Source organism: Aythya fuligula, chromosome 1 (assembly GCF_009819795.1).
Source record: "Aythya fuligula isolate bAytFul2 chromosome 1, bAytFul2.pri, whole genome shotgun sequence".
Lineage (NCBI taxonomy): Eukaryota > Metazoa > Chordata > Aves > Anseriformes > Anatidae > Aythya > Aythya fuligula.
This window is the reverse complement of record NC_045559.1, coordinates 63,045,777-63,061,842: the sequence shown is the minus strand read 5'-3', so window position 1 is coordinate 63,061,842 and position 16,066 is coordinate 63,045,777. Positions and strand designations below refer to the sequence as shown.

Here is a 16,066-nt window from a genome sequence, read left to right as displayed (position 1 = left end):
CTTCCAAACACATCACGGACTTCTGGCGGTGCTGTGGTGCGGAGGTTACCTGCAAGTACCGCTTGCATGCCTTTTCTTCTCCCTCGTTTATACATTTATTTAAATCTACGCGCTGCGTTTGTGCAGAGCCTTTAAGCTACCGCTCCCCACTCCTCCCGGGCAGGCTCCCCCTGCACTCCGGCCGGTCCTGAGTTCGGGCTGGACGAGCCCAGAAGCCGAAACGAGCAATTCCCAGCTATGCAGCTCCCCCCTCCTCCTCCTCCTCCTCTTCCTCCTCCTCCTGCAGCGGGGCCGGTCTGGGTCCCGGTCCCGCCCCGAGGCGGTCCCCGGCGCCGTGCCGCTGCCCTGCGGGCGGGCAGCAGCGGCGGTGGCAGCAGCGGCGGCCTCCACCCGCCTGCCCCACGGCTCCGCCTCTGCCTCGGCGCGGAGCCACCGGCGGCGGGGCGACCGCGTTGGGCTCGGTGAGGCCGGGCGGCGGCGGCGGGAGGGCGGCAGCGGGGAGGCGAGGCCGTGGCCGTGGCCGTGGCGGCGGGGCCGTGGCCGCGGCTTCCTGCGCGGGGCCGCGCTGGGCTCGGCGGGGGCCGCGCTGCGCGGGGAGGCTGCGGCGCGCCGGGGGTCGGCTTCACGGGGAGCGCGGGGAAGGGTCAGGGGTGTTTGGGAAGCCCTCCAGGGGTTGTTTTTCTCTGAGGTTGTTTTTCCAGGAGCTCTGGCAGTGCCGGGCCTTTTCCCGCTCCCCCCTGGCCGCCCCGGAGGGCTGCAAAGCGAAAAGAGCCCGGGGGAAGGATGAAAGTTGTGGCTCGCTGGTGGCAAAAGCTGCTTAAATGCGGTCTTGTCACCTCATTTCCCTGAAATAGACCCAGCCGGTAGGCTGAAAGCATTCAGATGGGCATTCCTGGCTAAGCAAGCTTGTGTTAATGGTCGCCTTTATGTTGCTATCCACCAAATCGAGCCCTTTAGTCTTGATAGCTGTGCCGGGTCGGGCGTTCCTCCGAGTAACAAAGCAAAGCCTTGAAAACGTGCAAAGTTGTTTCTGAAGCCGTGTATCAGGAGCTGTTAATTCATTGTGTTGCTGGTTGGTGCTTCAGGGGGTGGAAGGCAACTCTTGGAACTGCCATGTGCAAGCTGAATGAAAAGCCGATGGGCCCTTCCCTTCCCTTCCCGATTCAAATAAAATATATTACGGGGTGTTTTGGTTTCCTGCCTGATCGTAGCTAAAGCTTCCCCTAGTTCATTGGTTTGCCAGGATTTGAGGAGAAACTTATTTCAGTTGTTTTCTACTGAAAGCACAGATGTCTTTTCACCCTCCTCCATCCCCCTCCCCCCCCACTCTTTAACTGCAATAATTGTAGATCTGTAAAATGCCCTTATCTGTTGGAAGCTGTCTTCAAACAGTGCCTTTTAAAAACCCAGCAAGTTGTTTGCCTTAGATCATTTCTGCAGGCAAACACATTCTGGTACTGAAGTGTTTTTAGATCTGTTTCCAAACTTCATGTAAAATTATGAAGTCCAGCTTTTATATTTGCCTTTTCCAGGAGAAAAAACAATCAAAAATGGTTCATTGTGTCAGCAATCACGCTGATGGAGCAGAGGTGTGGTGGTGTACCTGGCCAGATAAGGATGTGTGCTCTCGAGGCAGTGCTCCTTGCCAGCCCTGTTGCCCGTAACAAAAAAATGGACCCACCTGGGGCCATTAGCTTTTGGCTGCAGATTGCAAACAGGGGAAGTGATTTCATAAATTGTTGATGTGCTGGGCTCACTCAGTTTCATTTGCTGCAACTGTGAGCAACTGCTCAGCTGGCTCTGTCATGGTGGTCGTGGTCTTTCCTGGCCTTAATCAATACAATGATTGACCTGTGAGTTTGGTGTTGAACCTTTCTTCTCTTTGTTGATAGCTAATAGTGAGTGAATGCAGGAAGGAGGTTAATACTCTCTGCTCCCTCTTTTAAAAGGGGGCAGGAAGAGGGTTTGAAAACAGTGAAGTAGGAATAAAGGGAGCAGAAGAGAAAGGAGGTGGATATCTTGAATCTTGGAGCAGCTAATGCTTCGTTAAACCTGACCGAGGGTTTGTGAGAAATTGTAGAGCCTGCTGGTGATGCTTAAGAAGAGGGGGCTGGGGTGTGTGTGGAACAAACAAGGAAGTATAGTAAAGAAATGTATTACGGTTGTTAGTGTTAGGAGGTTCTGTCCTTTGCATTCATGAGCTGATGTTGTGTCCTAAGAAAAGAAAGCTGTTATTTCTTAGTAAATTGGACTTATAAATGTCCCAGGAGATTTTCTAATGTGTTATTAGAGGCAGGAGACTGCCCAGTGATCGTTGGTACAGGTTTTTGCTGCTTGCATAAAAGTAATGCTTGCAGCTTAATGACATTGTCCCTTCTGGGAGCAAAGACCATAAGGAGGTCCTGTTCTTCCAGTAGCTGTTACACATCTGTCTGAAGGGATGCTCTGTAACAAGACTGCCGAAGTAATCTTGCTTTTCAAACAAAAAACTGAAAATACGTTTCCTGTATTAATAGCTATTTGTTTTCCCCAGAAGCACCACAAGTAGTATGGTCAGTGCAACTGAAGATATGGAAGGGGAAAAAAAAAAGCGTGTTGGGGAAGGTGAAATTTCTCAACCTGTTTTTGCCACTTTAAGTTTCTGAACTATATTTACTACTGATATGACCACAGTTTTTCAAGGACTGCAGTATTTTTCTATTGCTGGCAGGGAACGGGCTTTTGCTTTTTCAGTCATTTGACTGATAGGCGCTACTAGGATAGTGTTGTTATTTATGACTCCTATACAGAAACACAAGTTCTCAACAGTTATGAAACTGCAAATCACTGTGAAAGAGTAAAACAATAACAAAAATCTTCAGGATTTATTACTTAGAGGCACTGCAAGCAGAAGACTGTACAGTGAGTGGAATAGCTGACTATACTGTTCATTACAGCAAACTTCACAAATCAGTTGAGAAGAAAGATTTTGCAGTCATTATCATGACTGTACTTCTGTTTTTTTAAATACTCCCATGGTCTTGAAGGCTCTTAAGGCCTTGCTGTCTGTATAGTGGCCTGCATAAAGTTCAGATATGCCAAACAGCTCTCCTGTTATGTGCTTTTGGTGATTATTATCATTCTGCTTGACTGAAATGCAATTAACTTACTAGTGTGTGCTTCAGCCAGCATCCTGTACTTAGGTTGCAAACTTTTTTTCAAGTAGCATTCATTAGATGTCGAATGGTTTGAGAGCAGTACTTCTAAATGGAGTTATGTACAGCTGCCAAAGATGTAAGAAAGTTTTTTTGAAAACTTGGAAGTTGGAGGGTTTTCAGAGTATGAAGCACATTTCAAGGTTGATTCCATGAATTGTGATATTGACTAGAAATCTGCAAATGTACTGTGGGGTGTAGGCGCTTCATAAAAAGTGTTTTAGAAACACTGTTTAGGAGATATTTTTTCCCCTTGGATTTGGGTCTGTTCTCAGCAGTGGCCTCTCTTTGACAATGTTTGTGTTGCTTGGTGTTGTGGAGGACTAGAATTTTAAAACTGTCTGTGAATCGCAGCTCTTCCAAATGCTTGCAGTCTGTGATGGTTGCAGAAAATTCACTTTCTTTCAGAATAATCCTGTCAAGCTTTGTCTAGATGCTGCTTGTGACAATCTGAGATTTTTTCTGTAACCAGCATTTCTGTTATAGCATTTATCTGTGTTACCTCATTCTTGGTGAGAAGAATGACCTCTTTTCTGCTTTCCTTCTGTCTGTGAGCATAATTCCCATGACTCTTGAGGCACTGTCTGATGCTGTAGCTGTATGAATACAGATTATGTTTATTGCCAGGTGCCAAGTAGTGCTTTTTCCTTGCTCTTCGATATTATTACAACCTCTGGATATTTTTTTTGAATTGAGTTACATAGTTGTAATTTCTACAGTTATCTGCCTGCCACAAGAAATGCCATTTTAGTTCAATCAGAAGAGTGATGACAGGGTTGCAGGCAGTGTCATGTACCAAGGCCAATGTAACATAAAGTACCTAAGTACCTGTGAGAGTTGTCAACTATTTTGTTATAAATCCGTATTCAATGCAAGCTGGAGAAAGTTGGCCAAGGCACTTTTTTTTTTTTTTTTTTTTTAAAGAGTTAATCATTTTATTGGCCAGTTTCTTGTACACAGTGATATATAACTGCATGAGTGTTTGATCATTTACTTTGCTACTGGTATGTTTCTAGTTGGTGGCATCTTTTGTTTTTTTTTTTTTTTTTCCTACTTGGGCTAGTTCAGCTTGAAGTTTCCTACCAAATTATAAATACATATATAAAAATTTGCTGTGGGGAAATATGAGCACACAGAGGTCCTTTTGTTGCTGGCCCCGGTCTTTTCTGTTGCTGCCCTTAGACCTGTGAGCCCCTGGTCCTGATGGACCTGCTTGCATGTGGTCAGACCCTTTTCTTCTTCTTTTCCACTCTCATGTTGTTCCTGCTCACCCCTCCCTTTTCACCACACTTGAGGCATTCCCTAAGCATTTGCTAATTTTTGAATAGTCCAACAGGCCTACTTCAAGCATGCCTGTTGAAACTTAATTTGACATTTGTAACTTAAATACCAAAATTGATGTGGCTCGCGTGTGAATGGAAGTGTGTGAGAAAGCAGCAGAAGAAATAGCAGACCAAAGGTTAAGAATCGCCCTTGCTGGTGCAGTGAAGGCTTGCCATTCCAGGACACCTTTTTCCACAGTAAAACTGGGGAACGTGGTCAGCATAAGGGCTTGGGGGAGGTGAAGGACCTCATGGGCTTCATGAAGGACTTTTCCAGTGCAGAAGGAAAGGAAGAAGAGGGGGAAGAAATCACACAGATACAAACTTGACATCCAGTGATGGAGACAGCAGTGTCGCCAGGAGGTTTGCTCCCCACTTGCTAGGAGTGCTGGAATGTGAGGACGTTTATCTCAGCAAGGTTATCTGATCAGGCATCTTGTCAAGTGGGGCTGTAAAGAAAAGGGGAAAACAATAAACAAAACTTAAAAGACAAACCTGACAGGCAAGCACAAAGGAGGCAATGACAAGAAACAAACTGTGCCAGCATTGCTAATTGATGGGCTATCAGGAAACTGCAGGCAGACCTGGGCTTTTCCATGGTGAGAACATCCAGGCCTGGAGTCCTGGGTGAAGGGGGAGGAAGAGGATGGTGGATCTGTGAGAAGGGATGCAGAAAGTGCAGGGGGACAGGGGGAGCTGGCTGGGGAGGAACAAAGCGGGGGACAGATGGAAGAGGGGGGTATAAAGAGGGCCAGTCAAGTGCAGACCCTGGTTGGTCAGGATGCCTGACTGACTGAGCCCTGTGTGAGATTGCTGCAGCTTGTCCTGTCTTCTTAAGAAATAATTTCTTAACTCTCCCTGCATAATCTCACTCTCTATCCTAAGCGTGGTAGTACAGCTAGGACACCTCGTTGACACCTGAAGTCAGCAGCTGTGTCTGTTGGCCAGCACTGGGGGCTCCAGGCTGAGCTCCAGCATCAGGGCAGGAGGAACCCCCAGCCCACCTAGACCTGCTGGAGCTGGTGGTCACTTACAGCATCGCTTAAAAAAAAAAAAAAAAAAAAAAAAAGCAAAACTGGAATGTGGGCTAGGCTAATGAGAAGCTTTGAAGAAGATAATTCTGACAGGTGATTTGAAAAGGGTAAGTTTGTGGGTTATGTTTTAATAACTACTGCTTGATCTGAAAAGTCTTTTTTGTTTTTGTTTTTTGTTTTTGTGTGTGTGGAGGATGTAAGCTAACAAAGTGACTCAGGAGTAAAGTTGGATAATACTGAATAAAGTCAGATTAGAAGTCCTGCTGGGTGGAGGAGAGTACAGTGAGAATTCAAAGGGAGGCTGGGAGGAAGAACCTGATTCAACTCATAAGAGTGAAACTCAAATAGGCCCATTCAAGATCAGTTTTTGTAGCCTGCGTCTGTAGCAGCAGATGGCATTAGGACAGCAAAGCCAACAGCAGAAGGTGAGACAGGAATACACTGCTGGAAATGGTGGAATGGAATCTGCAGAGAGAAGTGAGTGGTCTGCATATGCTTGAAGTTATTCTCACCACCATATGATCGCCTGCATCTGAGATGTAGGTAACATCTGACAAATTAGTTCCTATGTAACTGCTGAGAATCTTTGTGGCAAGACCCCCCCTGTGTGCTGGGGCTGCTACAACATCTGAAGTACAACTATGAAACAAGAAAAATGACCATTCTTAATGTATATATAGTTTTTCTTTTGGTCAGGCATTTGGAGCTAGAGAAAGGAATGTGGTTAATTCAGGCTACCTTGTACAAAAGGTGCAGTTCTGTGGAGCTGCTATTATCTTTCTATAATACTACATGTCAAGTGTACTGAATTACTTGGAAGTGCTTTCTGTTATCTGAGACTGGCTGCTGCAAGTCCAGAAGCAGAAATGTGGGAAGGAGGGCGCATGAGCCTAGAGAGCTGGACTTTCAGTTCTTAGAGCTTTTGCTCTCTGAACTCTGTGTCCTGAAGAAGTAAGAAACAGTTGAGATCAGAATGGCTGGCATTACAATGTGTATGTTTGGTATTTAGAGTTTTGGCCCAGTTACAGAAAGCTCTTTGTAATGAATAAGAATATCATGTAACTACTGTGAATGGCTCAGTTACACTGCTTTACTTCATGCTGTGTGAAAGAATGGAGTAATCCTGTGTTGAGATTAATCTAGGAACGGGCAGTAGAATAGAAAAATAATCTGTTGAAGCAGAGTAAGATTTCCTTCTGCAGAGGTTATGGGATGAAAGAGAAGAGCTTTTACATACAGAAAACCTTAAAATAGCCAGGTGGTTCCAGAATATGAAAGTTGGGCCAGAGGCCTGTATGGCCTTAAGGCAGTGGATGAAATTACAGATCAAGGATATGGTGACAGACACCAGCTTGAGGCTTGTGTTGGTTTACTCAGTTTTGTCTGCTAGCATTGGGGCGTGATTGGTTTTATCAAAGGTGTCAGTGTTCACCACCACGGCTGCCCTGCTGATCACAGCAGTGGCATCTGGTTGGGCATGCTGTGTGCCTTGGCTGTGGGGTGAGCAGAATGGGAATCAACACGGCCAACAGCTGAAGTATGCAAATGGACATAGTCCTGGATTTCTTCACAAAGAAGGTAGCCCCAAATTTCCCTGGTATGGGTACAGAAGGAGCTTGATTTCTACCAGGGAAGTCGGGGGATACACCTAGAAGATGTCAGAGGAGTGAAGGGTTCAGTCACCTGGGCACTGTCATAGGAATTGTCTGTAAGGACTTGATCATTGTAGTATGGGTGGCAGCGGCATGCCTGAACCAGATATGATTAAAGATTGCAGGGGCATCAGCAAACCAGATGTCATTCTGTGGAATGGGAAAGGAGGGACCTCTGTTACAGGTGAGTCTGAGGGGACTACAGGTAGCTTGAAGGAGAGGGGAGCGAGAATAAAATATGTTTGGGACTGAAAAGATGGGCTCTGATGGTGGAGATACCAACAGCCTGAGGTTGAATGGTGATGGATTGTGCACATCCCTCAGGGAAAGAAACACTGCAAAGGACGTTGTGAAGAACAGGATGTACAACCGTATGTGTAAGGGGGTGATCCCCAAGGAGTCTGTCAATATCAGAAAGGACAAGGAAGGTGTCAAGAAAAGCATGCTCACATTCTTAATCTGAGGGTTTGCACACCTTGTCGCCCCACGCTGGCAAATGGATTGGTTTAGGGGTAGGTCCTCTAAGCACTGTTTTCACTGTAGCGGACCACCAATAGAAGTGAGGGGTCCCAAATACTGACATTATTGAGTACCTTTTAAGAGAAGGGTTAGGGCCTATTGGTGATTCGTTTTCTGGTCCCAAGTGGAAGGAACAGAAAGGACAGACAAGCAGACTGAAACACAAGGCCCAAGACCATGTTGCACCAGAAGTTTGAAGTGTCTAGGAGGCTCTGAAGGTTCTGTTTTGGAGGAGGGAATATAGTGATGGTGGGAAAAGTTTCAGCTAATGATGAAGATGCCACAAGCAATGGTAGGACTATGGCAGTAGCCTTAAGGTGAGTGAGTAAAGGTATACTACATGTCACTCCAAGTATAAGTTAAAGCGAACACATCTGTTTAAGGGGATAGGCCACAAGAAGAGCATGTCCTTAACACCCCAAATCACCATGCATAGATAAGAAGGAAGGTAAATGGAGTTGATTACTTCATCAGCTATTGGGACCATTCTGTATGAGGCAGAGAGGAGGCAAACATTATGCCTGGGTACTCAATGGTCAGATGCCAAGACCCCATTGTGTTTGTGCACTGGCTGGGTGGGGTTGTTAAAAAGGCAAATGGGTGCAGCTCAGGGGGAGATTGAGGGTGCGGCCCACTTGTGGTCCCTGGAGAGCTCAGAGAGTTCTTGCTATTTATAAGATTGTGAGATAATTAACTTTTAGTGATTATTTTTCCAGGATTCTGGTCTTTTTCATTATGTTTATGGTCCACTGTGCTTGTGGTTCAGGTTGTGCAATCCTCTTCCCTGTAGCACTTAATTGTGCCCTTGTCAACTAGTCATGCCGGGGGGCCCCAGATGCAGTCAGGGGAGGCCTGATCATCTAATCATCCAGTGCCTGTATTGTACAAAAAACAGTGGAGTGAGGCAGCATCTGGCTTCACCACACTCTGCAAGCAACAGAGGAATGATATTATGATGGATTTTCCTTGAATACCAAAGATACCAAAGGGATGAGGCGCCATATATATTAGATAAAGTGATGAACTCGTAGTCAAGCTCAGATTTCTTATCCTGTAGTTTCCTGGACTCTGATGCAATCCATCATTTTCCTGTCAGAGACTTCATGGCATTGAGTGCCTGCCTGTCGCTCCATTATTAGAGCCGTCAGTTCAAGGAATGATCACATCAAGGCCTACTGTGGCTTGCAAGAATTGTGTCAACTGCGAACGTAGAGAGTACCAGCCACAGTGAGTGCTCCATGTTCTTCAAATTCAGTTAGAAGAGAGGTGGTGGGCTTCTGGGCATGCAGGTTTCCAGGTTTTTAACAACATGGATCATCGAAGGTAGGAGAGGTGCTTCTTCGAGTATGTGAACTTTGGTGGAGTATGTGAACTTTGGGGAAGAGTTCCTGTTCAGAAGTACCAGGAGACAGTACCTTTCTGTGAGAATCATGGAAGGTTTGGCCTCGAGTAGAGCTTCCTTATCTGAAGCAATCTGTTTGTTACCTTTCTTTCTTGTAATTTACTACATCTTGCTTACATCTGACACTGTAGTTCTGTGGAAAAAATGAGTTGGCTAATTTGAAGTTACTTAAACTCTACAACTGTCCCAGTTGGTCAGAGTTCCATATCATCAGTCGTGTCACTGCTGCTGTGTCCTCCCCTATAGTATTAAACTGCTTCTGCTCTGACCTCATCAGAATTGTATTTGGGTTACTCCACAACAGATGTTAGAACCTCCCATAATTGCAGATCCTTGGGCCATCTGCCCATTAGGGAAGTAGCACTCGACTGACTACAGGAAGGGTTGGAGGGGCTCCTCTGAACCCGTGGGCTACTGCAGGTTGTGAGGAAATCAGTCCCCTCCAGGCTGATCTACTGACTGCAGAATTTTGAGCACATCTATCAATGAGGCAACACAGACGTTATCACTGATGGTGACATCTACCTTTGGATCAGAAATCCCTATTATCTGCACCTTCCATGCCACCTCAGAGGGATTGTTAGGTTCTGACCAGTCCCCCTGTGGTGTTAATTTTGTGTCTGCTAAGTCCGAGTAATGCAGGGCTGGGGGACTCCCAGTTTCTACCTGATGAAGTGGCAGGAGGGCCACTAGGGCCCTTGCTGGTAGGAGAAACATGGTAGTGTTGAGGGTTCTTGACAAGAGCCAGTAAAACAGATGTTGGGACTCTGGATTGCCTGCTGGGGAATGCCCAGGGCCAAACAGGCTTCCCATGCTTCAGGCTGCTTTGGGTCAGGGCCCTTTTGCTTGTGTTTAGGGGGATATTTACCCCTAAGGGCAGTTAACTATTAAGAGAGTTGGGAAGGTGATGGAATGGGTACAGCAGGAATTTACAAATGGTTGGGCCCACATGACACTGGGCCTGTAAGTCTAGCATGTATTACTGACTTTAGTGGGCTCTGAGAGGACCAGGACTTTATTATTATTATTATTAGTGGGTTCTGCTGGGCTTCACTAGGATGATATCTCCCGAGGTCTTCATCTGCCTGGGGCAGCCATGGTACTGGAGCACGAGGATCCTTTTGCAGCAGTCAGTACCTTTATGCCTTCTGTGCTCTCACTTTCAGCAAGGTGTGCTGTGACAGTGGATTGACTAGCATGGAAGTGGTTATATACCAGGGAAATAGTCAAGCCTTAATTTGTATACCTGTTGGCTAAGTAAGGCATGACATACACAGCAAGGGATGTTTATAAACTTACCACATGTGCATATCAGACATGAGCTGGGATGGAGTTATGTGCCCAGATGCTGCTGCTGTGGATTTGTGGCTAAAACAGCATTGATAACTCGCCAGTATTTTGGCTACAGTGCTCAGGCAGCATCAACGCTTTCCTTATTTTCCCAGTGACTGGGCTGTGAGGGGTCATAGCAAGGGCATACCAGCCATATAACATCATGGTACAGCATCATGGTCGGTGGTAAAAGGGGGATGGAGGGTGGATGGCTTGCAAGGTGGCTTGCTCAGAGAGCAGCTGGCCATTAGTCTTCTGAGGGAGACAGCGGGCAATCTCCTTTTGCTGCTTGTCCCCTCTGACCTGTGTCTCCTGCTTTCCTTCACCTAGTGAGCTTTCTATCTCAACTCATGACTTTTCTTGTTTTTGCTCCTCCAGTTTTCTCCCCTGTCCTGCTTGGGAGTGAGCAAGTGCCTGTGTGGGTGCTTGCTTGTGGAGCCCTGTGACAGCTACACTGGAGAAGTGGTGCTCCTGTGCACGTATCCTGACCCCTGACGGGAGGAAGGTTGGCCACGTGCTGGCTCTCATGCTGGTAAGTATTGAGTTTCCCTGACTGCCATTCAAATCAGTGTACAATGCTGGCTTCCCCCTTATCGGTAGGCTTGGGCAAAGTAAACTTCAATGCTTTTGGAAAGCAGCGAGATCTGCCGATGGCTGTTCCCTTTAAAATGGTCATCAAGGGCCATTTCACAGTTTTCTTTGCTAGGCTGGGTTAAATTACCAGTCTGCTGGTCTGAGTGCTGCATGGGTTGTCTGATCAAATATTCCCGAATTTTCATCGTTCCTGTCATCTCCTACTCCTGGTTATTTCCTATGGTACTTTGGAGTTGTTGAGGTCACTAATCTCCAGGTGAATTTACTTGCTCCTCTAATCGTGCTTAAGGTCAGTCTGTTACCAGAAGCAAAATGTGTAACTGTACTACAGAAGCACAGAGACCACAACTGTGCACACGTTAATGATTTTTCTAATAGACCAAGCACTGTAGTGTACAACTACAGAACACAAATTTGCCCACATAAAATAACGTACAGGTTTAGTAAGCTAGTAGAGAACCAGTCTGTTCATGTTGTTTATTATTGAATCAGTTATTAACAACTGTAATTAACTGGGAATCCATTGGTGATACCTTCAGAAGGAAAATTAGTAATGTGACAAACAAAGCATGAAACATTAATCATCCAGTTTCTAAAAAAAAAAAAAAAAAAAAAAAAAAAACAAAAAAAAACCAACAAAAAAAAAAACTACCTTTCATCCAACAAAGTGCTTCATCTCCCTTCTTTTCCCCCAAAGTATGGGTTATAAGCACACGCCCTCTTCTTGCACACCCCTTCTGTGGGAGATGGGTATGCTCTAGCTCTGTATGAGCCTTTGCTGTGCCCTGCAGCCTGCTGATCCACATGCTGGTGAGAAGGCATCCCGTGAGTTTGCATACAGATGCCTGAGGTGTGGGTTCAGCCACACTAGCTGGATGCAAGCTGGGCTGCTCAAGGCATCTTATGGAGAAAATGCTTTTTGGTGCAAGTAGGGTTTCTGATGTTGGCAAAGTGACCATGGACAGTATCATGTTCTTGGCTCCTGCTGTTTCTACTTGAAGGTATATTCCTTTTGATACAAATTTTCATGCTGCTTTTATATTTTTCTGGTTGATTCCTCTTTTATTTTAAAAGTGTCTTTGAACTTTCCTGATCCTGTTTAATCCAGGTGATTGCCTTCCTTTTGACTTGATCATTTCTAGGCAAATGCCCTTCAGGTTAACTTGCTTTCAACCTCAGTGTGCGCTCTGACAAAAAATCTTAAGTATTAGAGATGTACTATGTATGGACTCTACAGCCCAATACTGTTGCAAATGTTAAGTGGATGGAGTTTTACCAGAAGGTCTTGAAGTTCTGTATAGAATTGTTAGGTTCAGGAACCTAATCCAGCCTTGTGAGATATGGATTTCATGACATCAGAAACCTGTGGGAGACCGACTTTGTAAGTCTGGGGGCAGTGAAGTGAGGGTCTTGATAAACTGCCTGCTGAGCAGTGTAACAAACCCACTCATCCATCAGAATGTCCAGGTAGGCTCATGCTGCATCTTGCAATTTTCTGCAAGTAAGGCTGGATGATAAAGATAAGATCTCCTTCTGTATTTGGGCCAGCAAGGTGGCATGAAGAATTGACTGCTAGAAAACGCTGTGCTGTGCTTCAAAAATGATGTGTAAGTTGTTGAGAATGCATGTGTCATATAGAGACAAGATGACCGTACACAACTAAGTATCTGAAAAAGCATAAAAGCTGTGTGTGAAGTCTGATTGGCGTGCTCAATTCCAATTGAGTCACCTCATACACATGAATAAACTTTGTCTTGTAATTCTATACTCTACATCCCGACTTCTGTCCTTGGCTGGTGATGAGCCAGTTGCAAATTTTCATAAGAGCATGCATGCATGCTATGTTTTCATTCTTCTCTTACCAGGTGTTAACCAGCCCATTTGTCAGGAGTTGGTTGTAGGAGCAACCCCAGAATGAGTTCTCCCAACCTGCTAAAGTCTGCAGGATCCCTCTATTGGCCCTTAGGAGTTCACATTCACGGCATGGAGGCTTCAGGGGTGTCCGTCTTTGTGTATTAAGGTAGTCTGGTCAAGAAAGTTTGCCTGTATTGCCATTGAGTCCCAACACCTGCCACCAGGTGGTGGGATCTTCAATGCTGTGATCCTCTGAAGTTGGCCTTACCTGGAGTTGACAAGCAATCTTTTTATTACTTTTGGTTTCTGCAATCTGTTGGCTTCTAATCTTGCTCACTCCATTTCAACTGGGAGTCTGTGTCCCCTTTTGAATCACAGAAACCAACGGGCAGGCAAGCAGTTTACCTGATGATAGCTATGCAAGTGCCTTATCTGCTTTAGTGCTTTTAGGATTTAGTCAAAATGCCAAGTATATTAATTTTAAATTGGCAGTTTAGTTACTGCCCTGTCTCATTACGGAAATGGTAAATACTTGCTCTGGGTTGGCAATTCAGTTACTGTCCTGTCTTGGCACAGTAGTTCCCACTGTGGTTCTGCAGCCTCTTGCTATGTTACCTTTGTCTTACAGTGACACATCAGGTTCTCCCAAGTCTTAATGGTGAGTTACACACTTCGTTTTCCTTATTTAGGTGTTTTCTGGCTTCAGTATGCAGGAATGGGTACTCTAATGTTAAGTTCTGATGTTCAGTGAATGAAGTATTAAGTTTTTGCTGGAATATCTTGATCCAGTAGATAAAGACTGACATGTTTTGATTGTGTTTCATTTAATTTGTCTAATATTTTCTCTTTGAGGATGGTCTCTTAGGAATAAGCAATAATGAAAATTGCCAATGAAAATTGAGACTTTTCTGCCTTCTATCAGAAATGAATTTAGACCATGTTTTGTGTAGATCAAGGTTACTAGAAAACCAAAGGGAACAGTTTTCCACCGTTTGAAAGTATTGTTCTTTTTCCCCTTGAATATTTAACCTTAGACTAAAAACCCATTCCAGTTAAACTTACTGTCATCTATATTGATCTTCCAAATTCCTCTGCAAGTGAAATGTGATGCTTCTCAGAAGGGTGATCCAGGGACACTATGTAATACAGAGGCAAGCCTTAAACTACCTGATGGAGAAATCTAGGTATAGCCACATGAGTTGCATAATAGATTTGTGGAAGGGCTGTGCTGTTACTCCTGCATTCACTGGGTCTCTCCATTCCCTTTCTGTGCACCTTCAGTGAAGAACTGGCAGTAGCCCAAACAGTTGCTGATGGTTTTTAAGGCTTTTGGTCAAGAAGAGAATGTAGCAGGTGAATGATGCAGGCATATGTGAGGAGTAGTCTTCTCTTTGTCTTTTGAAGTCTTGTACTGATATTGATCTTCTCAACCGTTCTTCGTAAGACAAATGCTTTCTGCCAAATACCACTTTTCGTAGCATGTTTTATTGTATTAAAATTATGATGCTTCAGGTTGTGATCACAGTTGGAGGCTGTTGTAATGTTACTCAGATAAACTAATATTTAGCAGCGATTGAAATTTATTGCCACTTTGGTGGTAATTATGAAGTTGGATTTATGTGATATCTAAAACTTTGAAGCTGTTAGATATGGTATAGCAATTAACAGAGTCTAATGGGACAAAGAGTTAACAAAGATTGCAGAATGGCAAGGTTCACATGAGACTTACTGCAGGGTATCAGGGGTTTCTCAAGTTAGTTGCGTGCCTAAGGACTTCCACCTTATTAGAGTGTAATACTCGCTCTTCCCAATTATGCATTGGCTCTCAGCAGAAGTCTTCCCTGAGAGGGATCCCTTCCAGTGGGAGTTCCTGGGTCACAGCCCACTGTGATTCTGAAGAGCTCAAAGGGCTCCTGCTTGAGATTGCTGTTTGTAGGACCATGAGATGATTGACTTTCAGCCAGTAATTTTTCATGGTTCAGGTCTTTTTCTATTTTGGCTATGATTCAGGTTGTGCAATTCTCTCTCTCTCTTAGCATATAATAATGCCTTCATCAATTAGCCATGTCACAGGAGCACTGGATACAGTTGGGGGAGCCCTGATAGTCTCGTGCCTGTAGTGTGTAGATAACAGGGATGATGCAGTGTCAGGCTCCACCACACTATAGATAACAGAGGAATGATGCTGTGACAGCTCTTCCATGAATCATAGACCAGGCATATGGGTAGCAAAGGGGTGATGCTTGGGGGAGAGTTAGGGGAGAGCTGCTGTACTACACAGACTTAATGTTGTCTTAATTCAGCTAGCAACTATGAAGTAAGGCTGTGTTCCTCATCTGCATGGTCTTGACACTGCCAGGAATTGGGCTTTACTCTTGACTAGGTTGTATACTGCATGTAGTCAAAGTTTCTCCTGTTTCATGAAGATTTTGGAGTTACTACTGGATGTCACTTCAGTCTTGTTCACACATCTAAATGATAATTCTGGAATGTGAGTGTATTAAGTAGCTTCAGCAGCTATTTTTCAAGGAGATGATTGTTTTATCCCATGATTATTTATCAGGAAATCTCCAGTCAAATATTATCAGTCTGAAGTCTTCAGCTTGGGTGCAAAAGCCTCTGTTCCCATCTAAGCTTCTTTTATTACTTTAAATGTAATTTAATTACTTTAAATGCCTTAATACTGTTGTTAATCTTGGATGATTTGTGCTGTTGTAATGTTTTTTGTTTTTTTTTTTTTTCAAATTCCACATGCAACTTTGCTTTCCAGTTTCATTTTGTATTATTGTCCTCTGAGAGCACAGAAGTAAGAAAGTGAAGAGATACAGCTGTCTTTCCATTAATAATAACACCTGGACAATCAGCTAGATGGCTTTAACTTTATGGCTTTTATCAGCTAGATCTGAGTTACATGTCTAATTCTGAATTTGAAATCAAGAGAGACTTAATCTGAAAGAACTCATGTTAGAAAGTCAGGAGCCTTGGTTGACCTGGGAGAAATCATGTGAAATATTTTGTTAAGAAATTGAGGGTAACACCCAGCATAAAGTAGGCTGTTGGTTCTGTCCTAGGTGGGTTTGATTGTACTGAGAGGAATTTACCATTTTTATTTTTATTTTTTTCCACAGAATCATAGAATATCCAAGTTGGAAGAGACCCACAA

General features: G+C 44.5%; 1 long non-coding RNA gene across 1 annotated transcript; it reads left to right on the top strand.

Moving 5' to 3' along the window:
- The first annotated feature begins 428 nt into the window (after nucleotides 1–428).
- LOC116488077 lies at nucleotides 429–16,061 on the top strand. Its single transcript, XR_004253130.1, has 3 exons — nucleotides 429–461; nucleotides 10,834–10,987; nucleotides 16,032–16,061. It is a non-coding gene; the product is annotated as an uncharacterized LOC116488077 (long non-coding RNA).
- The last annotated feature ends 5 nt before the right edge of the window (nucleotides 16,062–16,066 follow it).